Source organism: Thalassophryne amazonica, chromosome 15 (assembly GCF_902500255.1).
Source record: "Thalassophryne amazonica chromosome 15, fThaAma1.1, whole genome shotgun sequence".
NCBI lineage: Eukaryota > Metazoa > Chordata > Actinopteri > Batrachoidiformes > Batrachoididae > Thalassophryne > Thalassophryne amazonica.
The window spans coordinates 49,799,264-49,815,509 of record NC_047117.1 but is presented as its reverse complement, the minus strand read 5'-3'; positions in this window follow the sequence as shown (position 1 = coordinate 49,815,509).

Below are 16,246 nucleotides of genomic sequence, written 5' to 3'. Positions count from 1 at the left end.
TGGAACAAAGAAGGACCTTGTATAATTTAATATCATGTTGCAGAGTTTTGTATTCCGCGTCAGTGTAGAGGAAGAATTTATTTAATATAAAGAAGACAAAATTCTGTGATTTTGTTTCTTAAAATGGCATGAAGAAATGATAATGTGTCAAAGCTATGGATGTTCATCTGACCCATAGAAAATGACACAATACACGTCTACGTACAGTTCAACAATGATACTTTTATATAGAACAATTCAATGCCGTTTAGGTGAGATACAATCCAATTCAATGCAGTCTTTGTTTAATACAGATATTAAATGTCTATGATAAATTAGAATAAGCCAAAAGTGGCATTGTTTACATTCTCAAGACCTTCTTCATAGTGTAGCAGATAACTGAAACAATTGTGCAAATGGTGATAAAAGCATCAAATTTGGCAGAAATACTCCTTAGACATTCCTCATTTGAAAAAAACGATTGGCCACTTGAATTTTCAATCGGTGGTCAGGTAGGGGTCAATTCAAGAATTACACAGTGGTCAAAATTAAAGATGCTCCAATCATATTGACAACTATACCACATTATTTGCTTGATCATAAAGATTCCAAAAAGGTATAGTTTGGTCTATCTGTGACTGAATTCTATGGAGTTATGGGATAAAATCAGCAAAAATGGTGACAAAGGTCAGTGTCAGCTTGTACAGGGATCAAAGTTAAGTTGCTCCAATGTTGGTAAAAAGTGATGCAAATTATTGGTTGAGCTAATAGGATTAATAAATGGAATAGTTTTGACAGTGATGAATGCTTGGTCTCCAAAGTAAAGCTCAAACAACGTCCATTGGATTCTATGACATGTGACATATGTTACCCCGTAACATGATAACTAAGCATGATACACAGTCCAAACTATTCCTTTTTAAAACCCTGTTAAAGCAACTAATAATTTGCATCACTTTTACCAAAATTGGAGCAGCTTTAACTTTTGACCCCTGTACAAACTGACACTGACCTTTGTCACCATTCTTGCTGTTTTTATCTCATAACTCCATAGAATTCAGTCACAGATAGTCCAAACTACACCTTTTTGGAATCTTTATGATCAGGTAAATAATGTGGTGTAGGTTTCAATATGATTGGAGCATCTTTTAATTTTGACCCCTATGTAATTCAATTGACCTCTACCTGAACGCTGACTGAAAATTTAAGTGGCCAATAGTTTTTTCAAAAGAGGAATGTCTAAGGAGTATTTCTGCTGAATTTGATGCTTTTATCACCATTTGCAGGATTCTGCTCTAAATATTCTCTTATCTGCTGCACTATCAGGTTTTTGCTGCTGTGAGTGTTGGCAATTACATCCCACCTTTTCTGTGTGGTGTTTGCATGTTCTTCTGTGTGGGTTCTCTCTGGGTGCTCTGACTTTCTCCCACATCCAAAAACATACAAATTAGCTGAACTGGAAACTTTAAATTCATCGTAGGGATGTGTGTGTGTGTGTTTGTGTCTGTTTGTGTGAATGTTTGTCTATATGTGGCCCTGCGACAGACTGACGTTCTGTCCAGGTTGTACCACGCCTTTCACTCTAGCGGGGACCAGACAGGCTGTTGCTAACATAGCATGAATAGCACAGCAAAACATTCCTCTTCTGAATCACTATGACAGCTTTAACAAATTGTGAACAGAACATAAGTTCAAAAAGGTACATTTATTAGTTATATCGCCTACCACTATCACACATATTGATTTTGTTGTTCCTCCACCTGTCTTGTGATAGCCTTTCACCAACATTTGAACTTTGACTAGAGGCTGAAGAGTAGGAAGCAAGTAGAAGTGAAACAACCTTAACTTTAGATTAAATCAAATCAATTTTATTTATATGGCGCCAAATCACAACAAACAGTTGCCCCAAGGCGCTTTATATTGTAAGGCAAAGCCATACAATAATTACAGAAAAACCCCAACGGTCAAAACGACCCCCTGTGAGCAAGCACTTGGTGACAGTGGGAAGGAAAACTCCCTTTTAACAGGAAGAAACCTCCAGCAGAACCGGGCTCAGGGAGGGGCAGTCTTCTGCTGTGACTGGTTGGGGCTGAGGGGAGAGAATCAGGACAAAGACATGCTCTGGAAGAGAGCAGAGATCAATCACTAATGATTAAATGCAGAGTGGTGCATACAGAGCAAAAAGAGGTGAATAAAAAGAAACACTGGGTGCATCATGGGAAACCCCCCAGCAGTCTAAATCTATAGATTAGATTAGATTAGATTAGATTAGATTAGATTAGAAGAGATTATATTAGATTAGACTAGATAGAACTTCACTGATCCCTTGGGAATGCTCCCTCAGGGAAACTGAGGTACCAGCAGCATTGTATAGCAGCACACAGGGTAAGGACCACACAGAGTATCAAAAGTGAAAGTAAAAAAGAAAAACAATTTGCAAATATAAATATAAATGCACAAATATAAATATAAATACCAGACATACTGATCAATAGTGGTTTACTGGCTGCTACTGTTCCTCTCATTCCCGTCCTCTGTCTTCTTGTTACTCCTCCTCCCCCTGAGTGAGGAGTTGTACGGTCTGATGGCCTGAGGGACAAAGGAGTTTTTCATTCTGTTGGTCCTGCACTTGGGAAGGAGCAGTCTGTGGCTGAAGAGGCTCCTCTGTTTGCTGATGACGGTGTGCAGAGGGTGACTGGCATCGTCCATAAAAACTTGACCAATTTATTACGTTAAAATCAAGCCATCAACCTGTTCATAGTATTTCTTTAGATTGATTTATGGGCCTGTATATTGATGAAGTAATATCTATTACTCACTCACTCATCTTCAACCGTTTACTCCAATTAAGGGTCAAGGGGTGCTGGAGCCTATTCCAGCAGTCATAGAGCGTGAGGCGGGGTACACCCTGGACAGGACGTCAGTCCATCACGGGGCAAACACGGGAGAACACGAAAACTCCACACAGAAAGGCCACACAGAAAGGAATCGAACCCGTGAGCTTCTTGCTGTGAAGCAACAGTGCTAACCACTAAGCCACCGTGCTGCCCTTAATATCTTTACTTTAAAACTGATTTCTGATTTGTATTTGTTAATTGTTACACCCCTAGTAAAAAGTCAAGAATGGGATGATTTTCTACACTGTATTTAAAAAAAAAAGTAGAAATAAGTAGAAACCTCAAGTCAAGTCAAAGGACTGCACAGGTATTTTTGAATTCACTCACATAACTTGTCACTAATGTTTCTAAGTTACACACACACACACACACACACACACACACACACACACACACACACACACACACACACACACACACACACTGTATCTGGATGGATATTGTTTCTTCCAGGATGTATTTAGCATTTACAGTTCCTCGTTTGTGGGGATATTATTACCTTTCTGGCAGCGCGCCTCCTTTTTGGAATCCTTCCCTTTAATGTTAAATCGTGTGGGCATTAAAGTCTTTCCTTGACTTACAAGACATGACATCTCTGGAAACATACAACCCAGGTCAAAGATGGAGCTCATTAAAGGATTGCACACAACCACAAATTCAGCGAAAGAATGGGGATGAAGAGGGAAAAAAATGTTTAGTTAATTCAGACTTCTTTGTAAGTGGCTGCTGTAGATGAGAGACAAAGACAGTTGTGTGTGCGCTGCTCTGCTGTCGTACTCAGTTTATCACAGTTAAACTGTTTGTTATCAGCAGAGGCTTTCAAAAATGCAATGACTGTAAGAAGATGAAACCTTGCGTACTTTTTGCCCTCTGATCTTAAATTAGGAACACATTTTTCTATAAAGGTCACATATACATATGAGTCTACAAGGTGGGATGTCAACTTTTTTTTTATGCATTTGCTCTCATGATTTTTTTTTTTTTTGTACTCATGCCTTGAAGAATAGTTTTGATCATCCAGGTATCAAAGTTGTCACCATTAAGTTACTGACTTTCATTAGAATAGAAGGAAGGCGGTGGAGCCTTTCTTCATTTGAGGGACCCAACTCAGTATGCATAGTGTCCATTTGCACTGTTGAGATATCCCATAATCCCTTGCGCGCCAGAGAGTCACTGCAGTCAAACCATGAAACCTGCTAAAACAATATTCCAAATAATCCATGTCTTCTATGGTTAACCTGCGTTGAACTTCATAAACCAAATTTCAGACATCTTAAATATATTACTCTGGAACAAACTGGACAAACAGTGTTGTAAAGGACAACAATAAGAGTAAACTTCACTTTTCCCCAGAACAACATGAACAGGAAACGATCACAGCGATTACCATTGAAAATAATGGAGGAACAAGCTGAGCTTCTCTCATGTTTACATAAAACAAACACAATGACAACATCTAAAAACCCAGATAACATATTCACCAGAGTTTTAGGTACAATATACAAAGATTTTATGTTGCGATGTTGATGTTGGTGTCAGTGTGCAGCGGTTAAATTGCAGCCTGATAAGAGCGTCTCAGTGCATTTCTCAATGTTACTGACATCTCGCAGAGCGGTGACCTCGCTGAAGTTTTGCAACATTTTGCAGGATTTGAAACCTCAAAAGGGTGAATAGTGGACATATAGGAAGGTCTGGCTCTGGTTCCTCTCCAACATGAAGCTGTAATGCACAATTAACTTTGGGAAGTCAAGACCAAGTCCATGACCAGTTCTGATTGAGGGAGCTGAGGTGGAGGCTGTGGAATCCTACTCCTACTTTGGGCTGTGGCTGGACAGCAAACTGGACTGGACAACCCACACCAACCACCTGCACAGGAAAAGACAGAGCAGGCTCCACTTCCTGAGGAGGCTGCTTCCATTTAATATCTGCAGGAAACTCCTATGGATGTTCTACCAGTCCGTAGTAGAAAGCGTCCTCTTTTACACCGTGGTGTGCTGAGGGGCAGCACATCCAAAAAGGACACATCTAGGCTGGAAAACTGATCAGATGGGCTGGCTTTGTGGATGGCATGGGGCTGGATGCTCTGGTGATGGTGGCAGGAAGGAGAACACTGGACAAACAGCTGGACATTATGGACAATGCCAGTCACCCTCTGAACACTGTCATCATCAACTGGAGGAGCCTCTTCAGCCACAGACTGCTCCTCCCCAAGTGCAGGACCAACAGACTGAAAAACTCCTTTGTCCTTCAGGCACAAAATGCACATTAAATGCATCACTCGGCTCTCACCCTTAGAGTTTAGAGAAATCTCAAATTGTGTTGTTTCGTCTTCACAGTGTCCACTGGGCAACAGTCAGCCAGGCGTAACTATCTGTCTCATTAACTTCAGTTTGTATCTCATTAAACCAAACCAAGGGGACACTTAATGACATCACAGACAAAGCAAATTACAGAGTTAATATTGAGATCTTTAATTAGCATTTACAAGCTGCCTTCAGATTTGGCAGTATCTTTTCCTCCTCTTGAGAGAAAGGCAGTTTACACATCCCATAACTGCTCAATAATTGCATTCGCTTTATTTGGAGGGGGTTTTTTCTGCTAAATTACCCAACATCATGATGCCATTTGGTTTTTTAATCACCGTTTTTAGCAGTACAGTGCGGTTGTCTGATTCCTGCACCTAAAGTGTGTCGTGCCATTAGCACAAGTAATTCGGCACAGCAGGCCTCCACTTTGTACTTAGATGAGAAGGAAAACAGCACAATGGAAAAACGTGAAGTAATGTCCTCATTCATCCCACCTTAGTGTAGTTGTTGTCCAAGATAAATGCATTCTTTGGCCATTATGGTGGAGGAATAGCCACAGATGGCATGTTACATACAAGCCCCAACCTCCGGCACTGAAAATTATGCCAATACAGATGTGGCAAAAAATGGCAGTTCCAAGTATGGCCACTTGAGGCTGGCTCTAAAAGAAAGCCAATGTAGAAAGAGTGGAAATGTTTACAGCGTGTGTGTGTGTATATATATATATATATATATATATATACGAGGTCTGTGATAAAGTAACGGACCTTATTATTTTTTTCAAAAACCATATGGATTTGAATCACGTGTGATTACATCAGACATGCTTGAACCCTCGTGGGCATGCGAGAGTTTTTTCACGCCTGTCGGTTACGTTAGTGAGGAGTGGCCCACCCTCTCGTCGTTTTTTCATTGTTTAGGAATGGCTCAGGAGACTGCTGCTTTGTTTGATAAAATTTTTTCAAAAACTGTAAGGCACAACTGAGTGGACACCATTCGATAAATTCAGCTGGTTTTCGGTAAAAATTTAACGGCTGATGAGAGATTTTGGTCTGTAACTGTCGCTTTAAGGACGGCCCACGGCGCCTGACGGCGATCTGCGCTTTGAGGCGGCAGCGTCTCGCCGTTTCAAGTTGAAACCTTCCACATTTCAGGCTCTGTTCACCCAGTAAGTCGTCAGAGAACAGAGAACTTTCAGAAGAAGTCGGCATGAGGAGTTTATTCGGACATTCCATTGTTAACGGACATTTTGTAATGAAAGAACGTGCGGGCAGATTCGCATGTCGGGCCGGACCCGACCGCGGGGAGGTCGCGACAGGAAAAACACCTCCGTTGGAAACCTTAACGGACAAGTTGGAACATGCCCAAGCTGGTAAACAATTTCTCAGTTACTCACTTGTTGAAAGCCATCAAAAGCCGCCTGAATTTTACAAATGGTTTTCAACACGGAGGTGTTTTTCCTGTCGCGGCGCACACAGATTCGCCGAGTCGTCACGGAAATGACTCGGCGAATTTGCGCGCATGTCTTTCATTAAAAAATGTCCTTAAACAGTGGAATGTCCGCATAAAGTCCTCATGCCGGCCTCTTCTGAATCTTCTCTGTTCTCTCACGACGTCCTGGGTGAATTAAGCCTTAAATTAGGATGTTTTCAAGTCGAAACAGGCCGACGACGGCGCCTGGAAGCGCTGCACGACGTCCTGCTCTGTGGGAAGTCCTTACACCAACAGAAACACCCCATAATCTCTCATCAGCCGTTAAACTTTTCACTGAAAACCATCTTAATTTCTCGAATAGTGTCCACTCGGATATTCCTCACAGGTCCAGAAAAAATGTTGATAAAGCAACCCGCGCCGTCCGCAGCGGCTATTCAGACAAAGAGATTCCGACGGGCGGGGTGGAGCACTCCTCACTCAATGCCTGCCCACAGGCGAATGACGTCACCGACACGCGTGAAAAAACTCACGCATGCGCACGAGGGTTCAAGCATGTCTGACGTAAAAACATATGAATCAAATCCATTTATTTTTTGAAAAAAATAAAAAGGACCGCTTTTTTCATCACAGACCTCGTATATATATATATATATATATATATATATATATATATATATATATATATATATGTTCCAAAGATAGGGCACAGCTAGCAGTGGCTGCTAGATGCTGTGGCTTTAGATGTGGTTGCTCTTTCTGAGTATTTTATTGCACATATCTGAGGAAATATAGCTTAATATGGCTTTACATCCAAAATGTCAGTGCTCCAGTATTTCCACAGAGTGAATTTTTTGTATTGTCACATTAACATTACAGCACCTTAGCATCAGTTTAGCAGTAATTAGCATTAATGATATTATTAGAAATAGAAGTATTGATATTATTACTGATATGAAGTTCATTGATAGTGCAACGGTTACTAAGGTCATAAATTGTAATACCCATACAAGCCATCTATTGTAAAAACCACTGCCCACTCCATAAAAATATGCACTAATCACACACACAAACCAAAGTTAGCCTTATTGAATTTTCTTACATGAACGTCCAGCAAAAGGTCTGAACCGAGGTTTGTGTTTGTATAAGTTTGAGCTGGTTAGTTTGTTGTCATGTTATAATGTTGCAGTCAAACTAAAGAACTTTTTTCAGACTAATGCCCTGATGTCATCATCTTTATAGGCTGTGTCTCCCCATACTTGACATTGATTGTCAATTTTATTACAGAGATTAGAGCATGTCATAGGTATTAAAGGCACTGCGCTGCGGTGGTTTGAATCATATTTGTCTAATAGATTACAGTTTGTTCATGTAAATGGGGAATCTTCTTCACAGACTAAAGTTAATTATGGAGTTCCACAAGGTTCTGTGCTAGGACCAATTTTATTCACTTTATACATGCTTCCCTTAGGCAGTATTATTAGACGGTATTGCTTAAATTTTCATTGTTACGCAGATGATACCCAGCTTTATCTATCCATGAAGCCAGAGGATACACACCAATTAGCTAAACTGCAGGATTGTCTTACAGACATAAAGACATGGATGACCTCTAATTTCCTGCTTTTAAACTCAGATAAAACTGAAGTTATTGTACTTGGCCCCACAAATCTTAGAAGCATGGTGTCTAACCAGATCGTTACTCTGGATGGCATTTCCCTGATCTCTAGTAATACTGTGAGAAATCTTGGAGTCATTTTTGATCAGGATATGTCATTCAAAGCGCATATTAAACAAATATGTAGGACTGCCTTTTTGCATTTATGCAATATCTCTAAATCAGAAAGGTCTTGTCTCAGAGTGATGCTGAAAACTAATTCATGCATTTATTTCCTCTAGGCTGGACTATTGTAATTCATTATTATCAGGTTGTCCTAAAAGTTCCCTAAAAAGCCTTTTCCTTTTCGCTAAGGCTTATAGTTAGGGCTGGATCGGGTGACCCTGGACCATCCCTTGGTTATGCTGCTTTAGACATAGATTGTGGGGGGGTTCCCATGATGCACTGTTTCTTTCTCTTTTTGCTCCGTATGCATCACTCTGCATTTAATCATTAGTGATCGATCTCTGCCCCCCTTCACGGCATGTCTTTTTCCTGTTTTTTTCCCTCAGCCCCATCCAGTCTCAGCAGAAGACTGCCCCTCCCTGAGCCTGGTTCTGCTGGAGGTTTCTTCCTGTTAAAAGGGAGTTTTTCCTTCCCACTGTTGCCAAGTGCTTGCTCATAGGGGGTCGTTTTGACCGTTGGGGTTTTTCATAATTATTGTATGGCCTTGCCTTACAATATGGAGCGCCTTGGGGCAACTGTTTGTTGTGATTTGGCGCTATATAAGAAAAAAGTTGATTGGTTGATTGATTGATTGGCTTGTAGACATGCATGCATCTGACATTGATTTGTTGTCAGTTTGGTGTACACTTCCATTTGAACACACACAAAAATGTTCTGCTTGATCTGAGAAACACAAATGGACAGTTTCCTTTCTTTGAAATTAAATTAGTATTGTTATGGTGTTTTTGCCCAGCAGAAAGCTGCCACATTTGGCATCAAAGGTTTAAATTTTCAATTTTACCACCTGCCACAGCAACACACAAAGTAAATGTTTTATCTTTAATGAAGAGAAAAGATGGACAGCAGTGCAGAGTCACCCTTTTTAATTAGATAAATTGCTTAAATTATTGTCCATTGCTTTTCTTCTTCTACTGTTTAATGGGTGATGATAACATGCCTCAAGTTGGTCCGAAAGTGCAAACCATCCAAAAAGTGTTTTCACACTGCAAAGTCATCAGGCCATGGTTCAGTTTGATCTGTACCAAGAACTGTACTGGACCAAATTTTGGTCCTTTAGTCCAAAACGTGGTCCGACGCAGCTTTCACACCTAATAGTTGGATTCAGACCAAAGGTCTGGACCAAACAAGGTATGTGTGAAAGCAGCTCATGGTCCGTGGGCTGGACAAACCTGTCCATGGTAGCTGGGATCTTCTAAATTAGGACCACGATGAAAAAAATGTCTCATGTTGGTGCATGGTCAGCCTGTGCACATAAAGGTGGGCTTCAACACAGCAGTTGATGAATGCTGGTCATTCCCAAGAACTGAGGAGGACATCTGTCCAGAGGAAGATCCTTATGTGACGGTGTTAGCCAGGAGCTCTTTGATGGTGTGCACCGCGGGACATTGCATATTTCATCCTGCGGGAAATGATCCGACAAGTGGGTGAGTGCCCTCTTCACAGTTTTCTCCATTTTTTTCTCTCATCTATGGAGCCATGCTAAGCTTTGCTATTATTATTTATTGTTTATTTATTGTTAGTGTATTTATTAATTATTTTACTTTTACTTACAGGGTTGTTCCCTACTGGGTAGAGTTAGGGGAATTTCCACAGCATCTATTCCCATAATAGCAAGATAAAGTAGGGCAAAACCAGCTGAGCACTTTGTGCGCAAAAGTGTCATCATTTCAGCCGCAAGTGGCATGAGACATCTGTGAGAGTGCTGCACAGCATTTGCTTGCAAATTAGCAGATCTTTGCATCTGTGAAGGCTGCACTCGACATTCACAAGAGTGCCATGCAGCATTCGAGCAGCAAAATACAGCCGACATTTGGACGATGTGCATGTCATTTACAGTGTAAACTGTATACAGTAACTAATAAAGTAACTTTTCAAAGTTACTGTGGCGACACTGGTCATTTGTACCATTTCAGTAAGATACCAGTTGTTCTCCAACAGTCCCAGCCCATGGAGATAAGATCCTATGTCCAGGTCATGCCTGTCTTGCCCCAGCTAAACATCTTTGTCTTTTATGGCTGCTATAGTGACATTTGGAGCTACCTGATTTGCGTTTCAAACCTGCTCTTCAGAAAACCTGTGGATGACATTAAAGAAGGTTTGTCCAGCATATTTACACTCTGTGGTTATGCCTTAGTTCTGTTTTCTGACGCATATGTATGTTTAGTTCGTTGATGGTCAGATGTGTTTGATGTTAATCTGTCCAACTCAGAGTGCACAATTCTGAAGCGTGCGACAGTTCCCTGAGGTTTTCTAAATGGTTCTGGAAAGTTCTTACAAGGTCAACGGTGAGTCATAGAGCTGACGGCGGTGCACTGGGGAGTGCAGCACTGGAACACTTTGCTGTTGTGTCATCACTACATTTAAAGATGGCAAGGTCAAGCATTTAAAGTGATTCTGCTAAGGCCCACCTCTGACCTGCATGTCGCTTTTTGCAACAGAAAAGAAATTTTTATATGTACTCGGTAGCAGGACACGAACCTCACCGTTCTGGCTCATTGTACATTTCAGTCCATTGCACAGGCAAAATAAGAAAAACCAAGAAGGGAGTCAGATATTAAAAACTGCATGTATCCAGTGAAAAACAAAACTCAACCATCTAAGCATTGCCTTACACAAACGTGCCGGTCTGAGGGGTATCTGATCAAATAGATCAAAATTACATTATTGGCTTTTATAGCCTACTGAAAACACAGCCCAAAGGTATGCTGTTTGGCAGAGAGCAGCTCGTAATATGTCGAAGAATTGTTACCATCTGGTTTGACTGTGGGGAATGTTTCTCTCTTAAAAACCTCAAAGTCAAAATGATACAAGTAAAACGCAGCATTCATAAGCAGGTTGGCATTTTTATGGACGCCTGTCCACATTGATTTGGCTCCGTGGTGTTTTGAAGATAACTTGTGCTATTGGAAGCAATCTTTTTTCCCCAAAAGTGGGTTTTCACCATTACAACACTGTGACATCTGACTAGTGTTCCAACATTTGCACAGCAACTACAACCCCAAGAGGACTCGTACTTGTTGGCGTTATTCAAGGTTTTTTGCAAAAAATATATATATGTATATTTTTAGTGATGTGATTTGTAGCACAATGTTGTTTTCAGAAGTGTGCATCGTCAGTAAAGCATCTTTAAAGCGCACCGTCTGGACAAGAAAATGGTGTCGTCTGACACTGTAACTCCTTTTTTTTTTCAAAGCTTGGCCCTTCTAATCGCACTCCTGAACACAGTTTCAGTCCCATTACCTTATTATGAGATTACAACGTCAATGCGTTCAGAATTGTGACAATTAGAGTAAGTGGTGGAGTAATTTTCAGCATTAAATGGGGTCTTTGTGGGCTACGTTAGCTGTAGATTTTCTCTTCGACTGTCGGGAGTTGAAAGAGGGTGTTCTGGCATCGGGTCAGATACATTCCCGCTACACAATAAGCTATGCATGCAGAAAGATGCATGTAGTTGAACGTTGCTTTACAGCAATATAACAGAGTCACAATGACGAGCTGCCACGGAGCTGGAATCCCTGAGCTCGGAGTCCTGTGGCATATGAAACCTGAGTCCGTGTTTAGCAGTGTGAACCGTGGGGGGGAGCCAAGATGGGGGAGGCTGTTTTCTCACTGCCTTCGTGACCTGTCACTGTTGATGATGTGTGTGGATCTAGATGTGAGTGCAAGATTTTTGTGGACATCCTTCTGGGGGCGTGTGTGTGTGTGTTGGTGTGGGAGTGGGGGTGAGGGGGTGCGTGAGAATCTGGCAGACATCTACGGGGGATCGGCCGCCCCCTCACCCACTGCCGATATCCTCTCATGCCACCCCCTGCCCCACCTCTCCTCCCCTCTCCTGGCGCCCCAGTATGAGAGAGAAAGCTGTTGTTAATAAAAAGTTTTCAAAGAATGGGATGAAAAGGGAGGTGAAATTGAGCGGCCCTGGCCGTATTATTTCTTCTCCGTATGGGAGCTGGCCTCTCGCGGTCTCCTCGACGCTCTAGGACCGGGAGGGGTCGCTGGCTCGGTGACCATTACTGCCCTGGGGCCAAAGCAAATGATTTGCCTCTCTGAGGCTTCAAAGGGGAGCAATTACACTTAAGTAACCAAATGAATAGATAGCCCAGCTTGGCAGCAGTTTGGGGGAAACAGTGGAGGCCTTTGAGGGAAGAGGCACCACACCTCAGGGGTAATATGTAACAGCTCGCATCACACAGACAAAAAAAAAAAAAAAAAATGCAAATAAACAAGAGATGTTCTTCCACTGCATCAGAAGAAAAAAGGAACCGGGACATCAGGTGATGTAGCCCGACAACACACCAACGACGACATCATGAAATTAGTGTATCGATCATTTCAATCACTTTTTAACTACATTAATAAATGAGCTGAAACCAAACTGTCATGGCCGTGGGAAAGGGATGATGTCCATCTATGCCAACAAGAACACATTCAACACAGCTACATATAATATATGCTATACAAAAACAAATTGCTATACAGCAGGTAAAAATCAGTACTGAACACATCACCATTCAGTAAATATTTATAAAGGTGCCATTGATATGAAATTTTCACCATATGTTGGTAACAACCTTATTGTTGCAAAACATACTGATGGCACTGGTGGTTATCAAAGAACTTGTAAACTTCTGAATGTTCCATTGATCGCTATTGGGGCAATAATCTGGAAGTGGAAACTATATGGATGAAGGAAGGATGAATGGAAAAATGTACTCAGACATTCTTGGTAAAAATTACCAGGATGATGAAGATGAAACGAGTGTGGACATTTCAGCAAGACAGAGATTCCAAACATACAACCAAGGAAACTCTCAACTGGTTTCAGAGAATGAAAACAAAGCTGCTAGAATGGCCCAGCCAATCACCTGCCTTGAACCCAACAGTAAACCCATGGAAAGAACTAAAGATCAGAGTTCATAGAAGAGGTCTATGGTACCTTTGAAGATTTGAAGACTGTGTAGAAGAATGAGCCAAAATCACACCTCAGCAATGCATGCGACTACTTTCCCCAAACAGGAAGCATCTTGAAGTTGTCATTACCAACAAAGATTTTTGTACGAAGTATTAAATAAATTTCATTAAGTGTGTTCAATATTTTTCCCTGTGTTATTCCATTTTATTCCACATAACTTCATTTTTGTACTTATTTGTTTTGGTTTCTTTGCAGCCGGTCTGCTCTGTGTCAGCTTGATCCCGTCAGATCTAAGAAGCTAAACAGAGCAGGATGTGGTTAGTACTTGGATGGGAGACCTCTTTGGAACACCAGTGGTTGTGTGTGTTTCTCCAGGTAAAACTAGAGTTGCGTCAGGAAGGGCATCCGACGTGAAACTTGTGCCAATTACCAGTGCGGATCTGGCTGTATCCGCTGTGGCGACCCTGAACAAAAAACCGGGAGCAGCCGAATGAACAACATTTGTTTTGGTTTCTTCGTATGTGTGCATCATTTGGGTTGCTACCGACATCTGGTGAAAATTTCATATCAATAGCACATTTAGAAATATAATTGCTGAGAAAATGGTGACGTGTTCAACACTTATTTTAAAGCCCCTGCTCTGTGACAGAGTGTGGACATCAAGAATATACACACACACACACACACACCACACACACACACCACACACACACACACACACGCGCGCATACATTATCAGCATCAACAAATTAATAGATGCTCAAAAAACAGATGAGAAAGGTGAAAAAAGCATAATGTTACCAGTCTCTGTTATAGACTATAGCATTATAGAACATAATACTTGTTTATTGGTTGTTATTCTCAAAAAGGGGATCCTTTTTTGGGGAATGTGTGTCATCATCCAAGATGGCTGCTCCAAGCATCAGCAGTAGCAAATGCTGCCGTTTTTTCTGTTTTTAACACTTGTGTCTTTTTTGTGTCCAATTTAATAAATCATACAGTACTGTCCTGCTGCGTTCTCTGGACATGATGCGTACGTACGTATTTTTATGCGTCAAATACAGTGTAATGTGTTGTTAATCATTTGGTGCCATTAATAGTTTTATAACACTGTAGATGTTGTAACAAGAACTGGCTGCACTGTGTTACAAACTGAATAGTAAATTAAGACATTTAGATCAGTTCTGAGCCATCTGTTCTCTTCCATGAGGTCTCTTTGGTGGGCTGTGTATTTTTGTTGTACTCTATACTTCAAAATCTTGGAGGCGTCCAACTTAATTTCTGATTTGATGTGTTGTGTAAATTGGAATGCATTTCTAATGGGCACTGGTGAATTTATGAGATAAATGAAATTTGGCAGCTGCTTACATTTCCTGTTGTCCCAGAGTAGCAACAAAGTGACACTGTCATGCTGTGATATAGCAGTATCATATTTTTGAGTGGTATAATAGAAACAAATATCAGAACCAGGAGCATTATGCATTTATTAATGAGAGCTAGAGCTGCATCAGGAAGGAGATCGGGAAGAGGCTATAAAGCGTGCCAATTCCAGATCTTTACTGGCTCCACCATTGCAACTTTGAGCACCCAGGGGCAGCTGAAAGAAAGAGAAAAAAATGGGAACAAATCTAGTTGGCCTCAGTTGGTCAAGTCTTCATAAATCTCTGCCACCTTGACTTGGCTGGTTACACCTCTATTTCACCGTTCTATTACGATCTCCGAGCTATCCAGAAAAAATTCAAAAATGAGATGAAACGGCTTACTACAGCATAGTAGAGAAGCTTGAATCTTCAACTGGACTGGGTTGCTTGACGTGAGGACGTTTGCTTCAAATCGCAGAAACTTCCTCAGCTAAAATTCTTGCTCGGGTAGTATGACTTCTGTCTGACCCTTGTAGAGAAGAACAAACAGAAGCCACAAAAGCTGGAGTTTTAAAGTGGATAAAGTGCAGAAGTCCCAGAGAACAAAGAGACCAGACAGACAGGAGACGGAGACAAGAAGAAGAGGAGTGTCTCTCCCTTATTTAGCAGGAGTAGGGGAAAACAACAGAGGATCTTCAGACAGCACAAAATCCCAGTTTACTTTAAACCTGTTAACACCTTGAGACAGAAATTAGTTCACCCTAAGGACAGGATCCCTAGTTACAAACAGAGCAATGTAGTGTATTCTATCAGATGTCAGGAAAACTGTAACAAACACTACATAGGTGAGACTAAGCAATCGTTACACAAAAGGCTATACCAGCACCGCAGAGAGGGCGCCAGTAGATCTCAGTCTGCAGTTCACCTCCACCTTAAAGACACTAACCACACGTTTGAGGACAAGGAAGTTAAAATCTTAGCCAGAGAGAAGAAATGGTTTGAGAGAGGGGCGAAGGAGGCATTCTATGTGAAACAGTTGAAACCCAGCCTTAACCAGGGAGGGGGTCTGAGACATGCTTTGTCCCCTGTTTACAATGGGGTACTCAGATCAAAGCAGTTTCAGTCTTTTGTTCATGGTAATGAGTCATTCACATCATCAGGAGAGGCATCAGTCCCATCGTTAGGAGGGACAGCTACCCTGTCATTAGGAGGGTGCTAACAAGAGCACAATAGGTGCTAATTAAAGCAATTGTTTAGTCACTAGCCAATAGCAGTCTGTCTCTCGGCAGGAGGGGTCTGGTTAGGTTTAAAACTCCAGCTTTTGTGGCTTCTGTTTGTTCTTCTCTATAAGGGTCAGACAGAAGTCAGACTACCAGAGCAAGAATTTTAGCTGAGGAAGTTTCTGCGATTTGAAGCAAAACGTCCTTGCATCAAGCAACCCAGTCCAGTCGAAGATTCAAGCTTCTCTACTATGGAAACCACCTGGACAACTGAGAGCCTACACAGAAACTTACTAC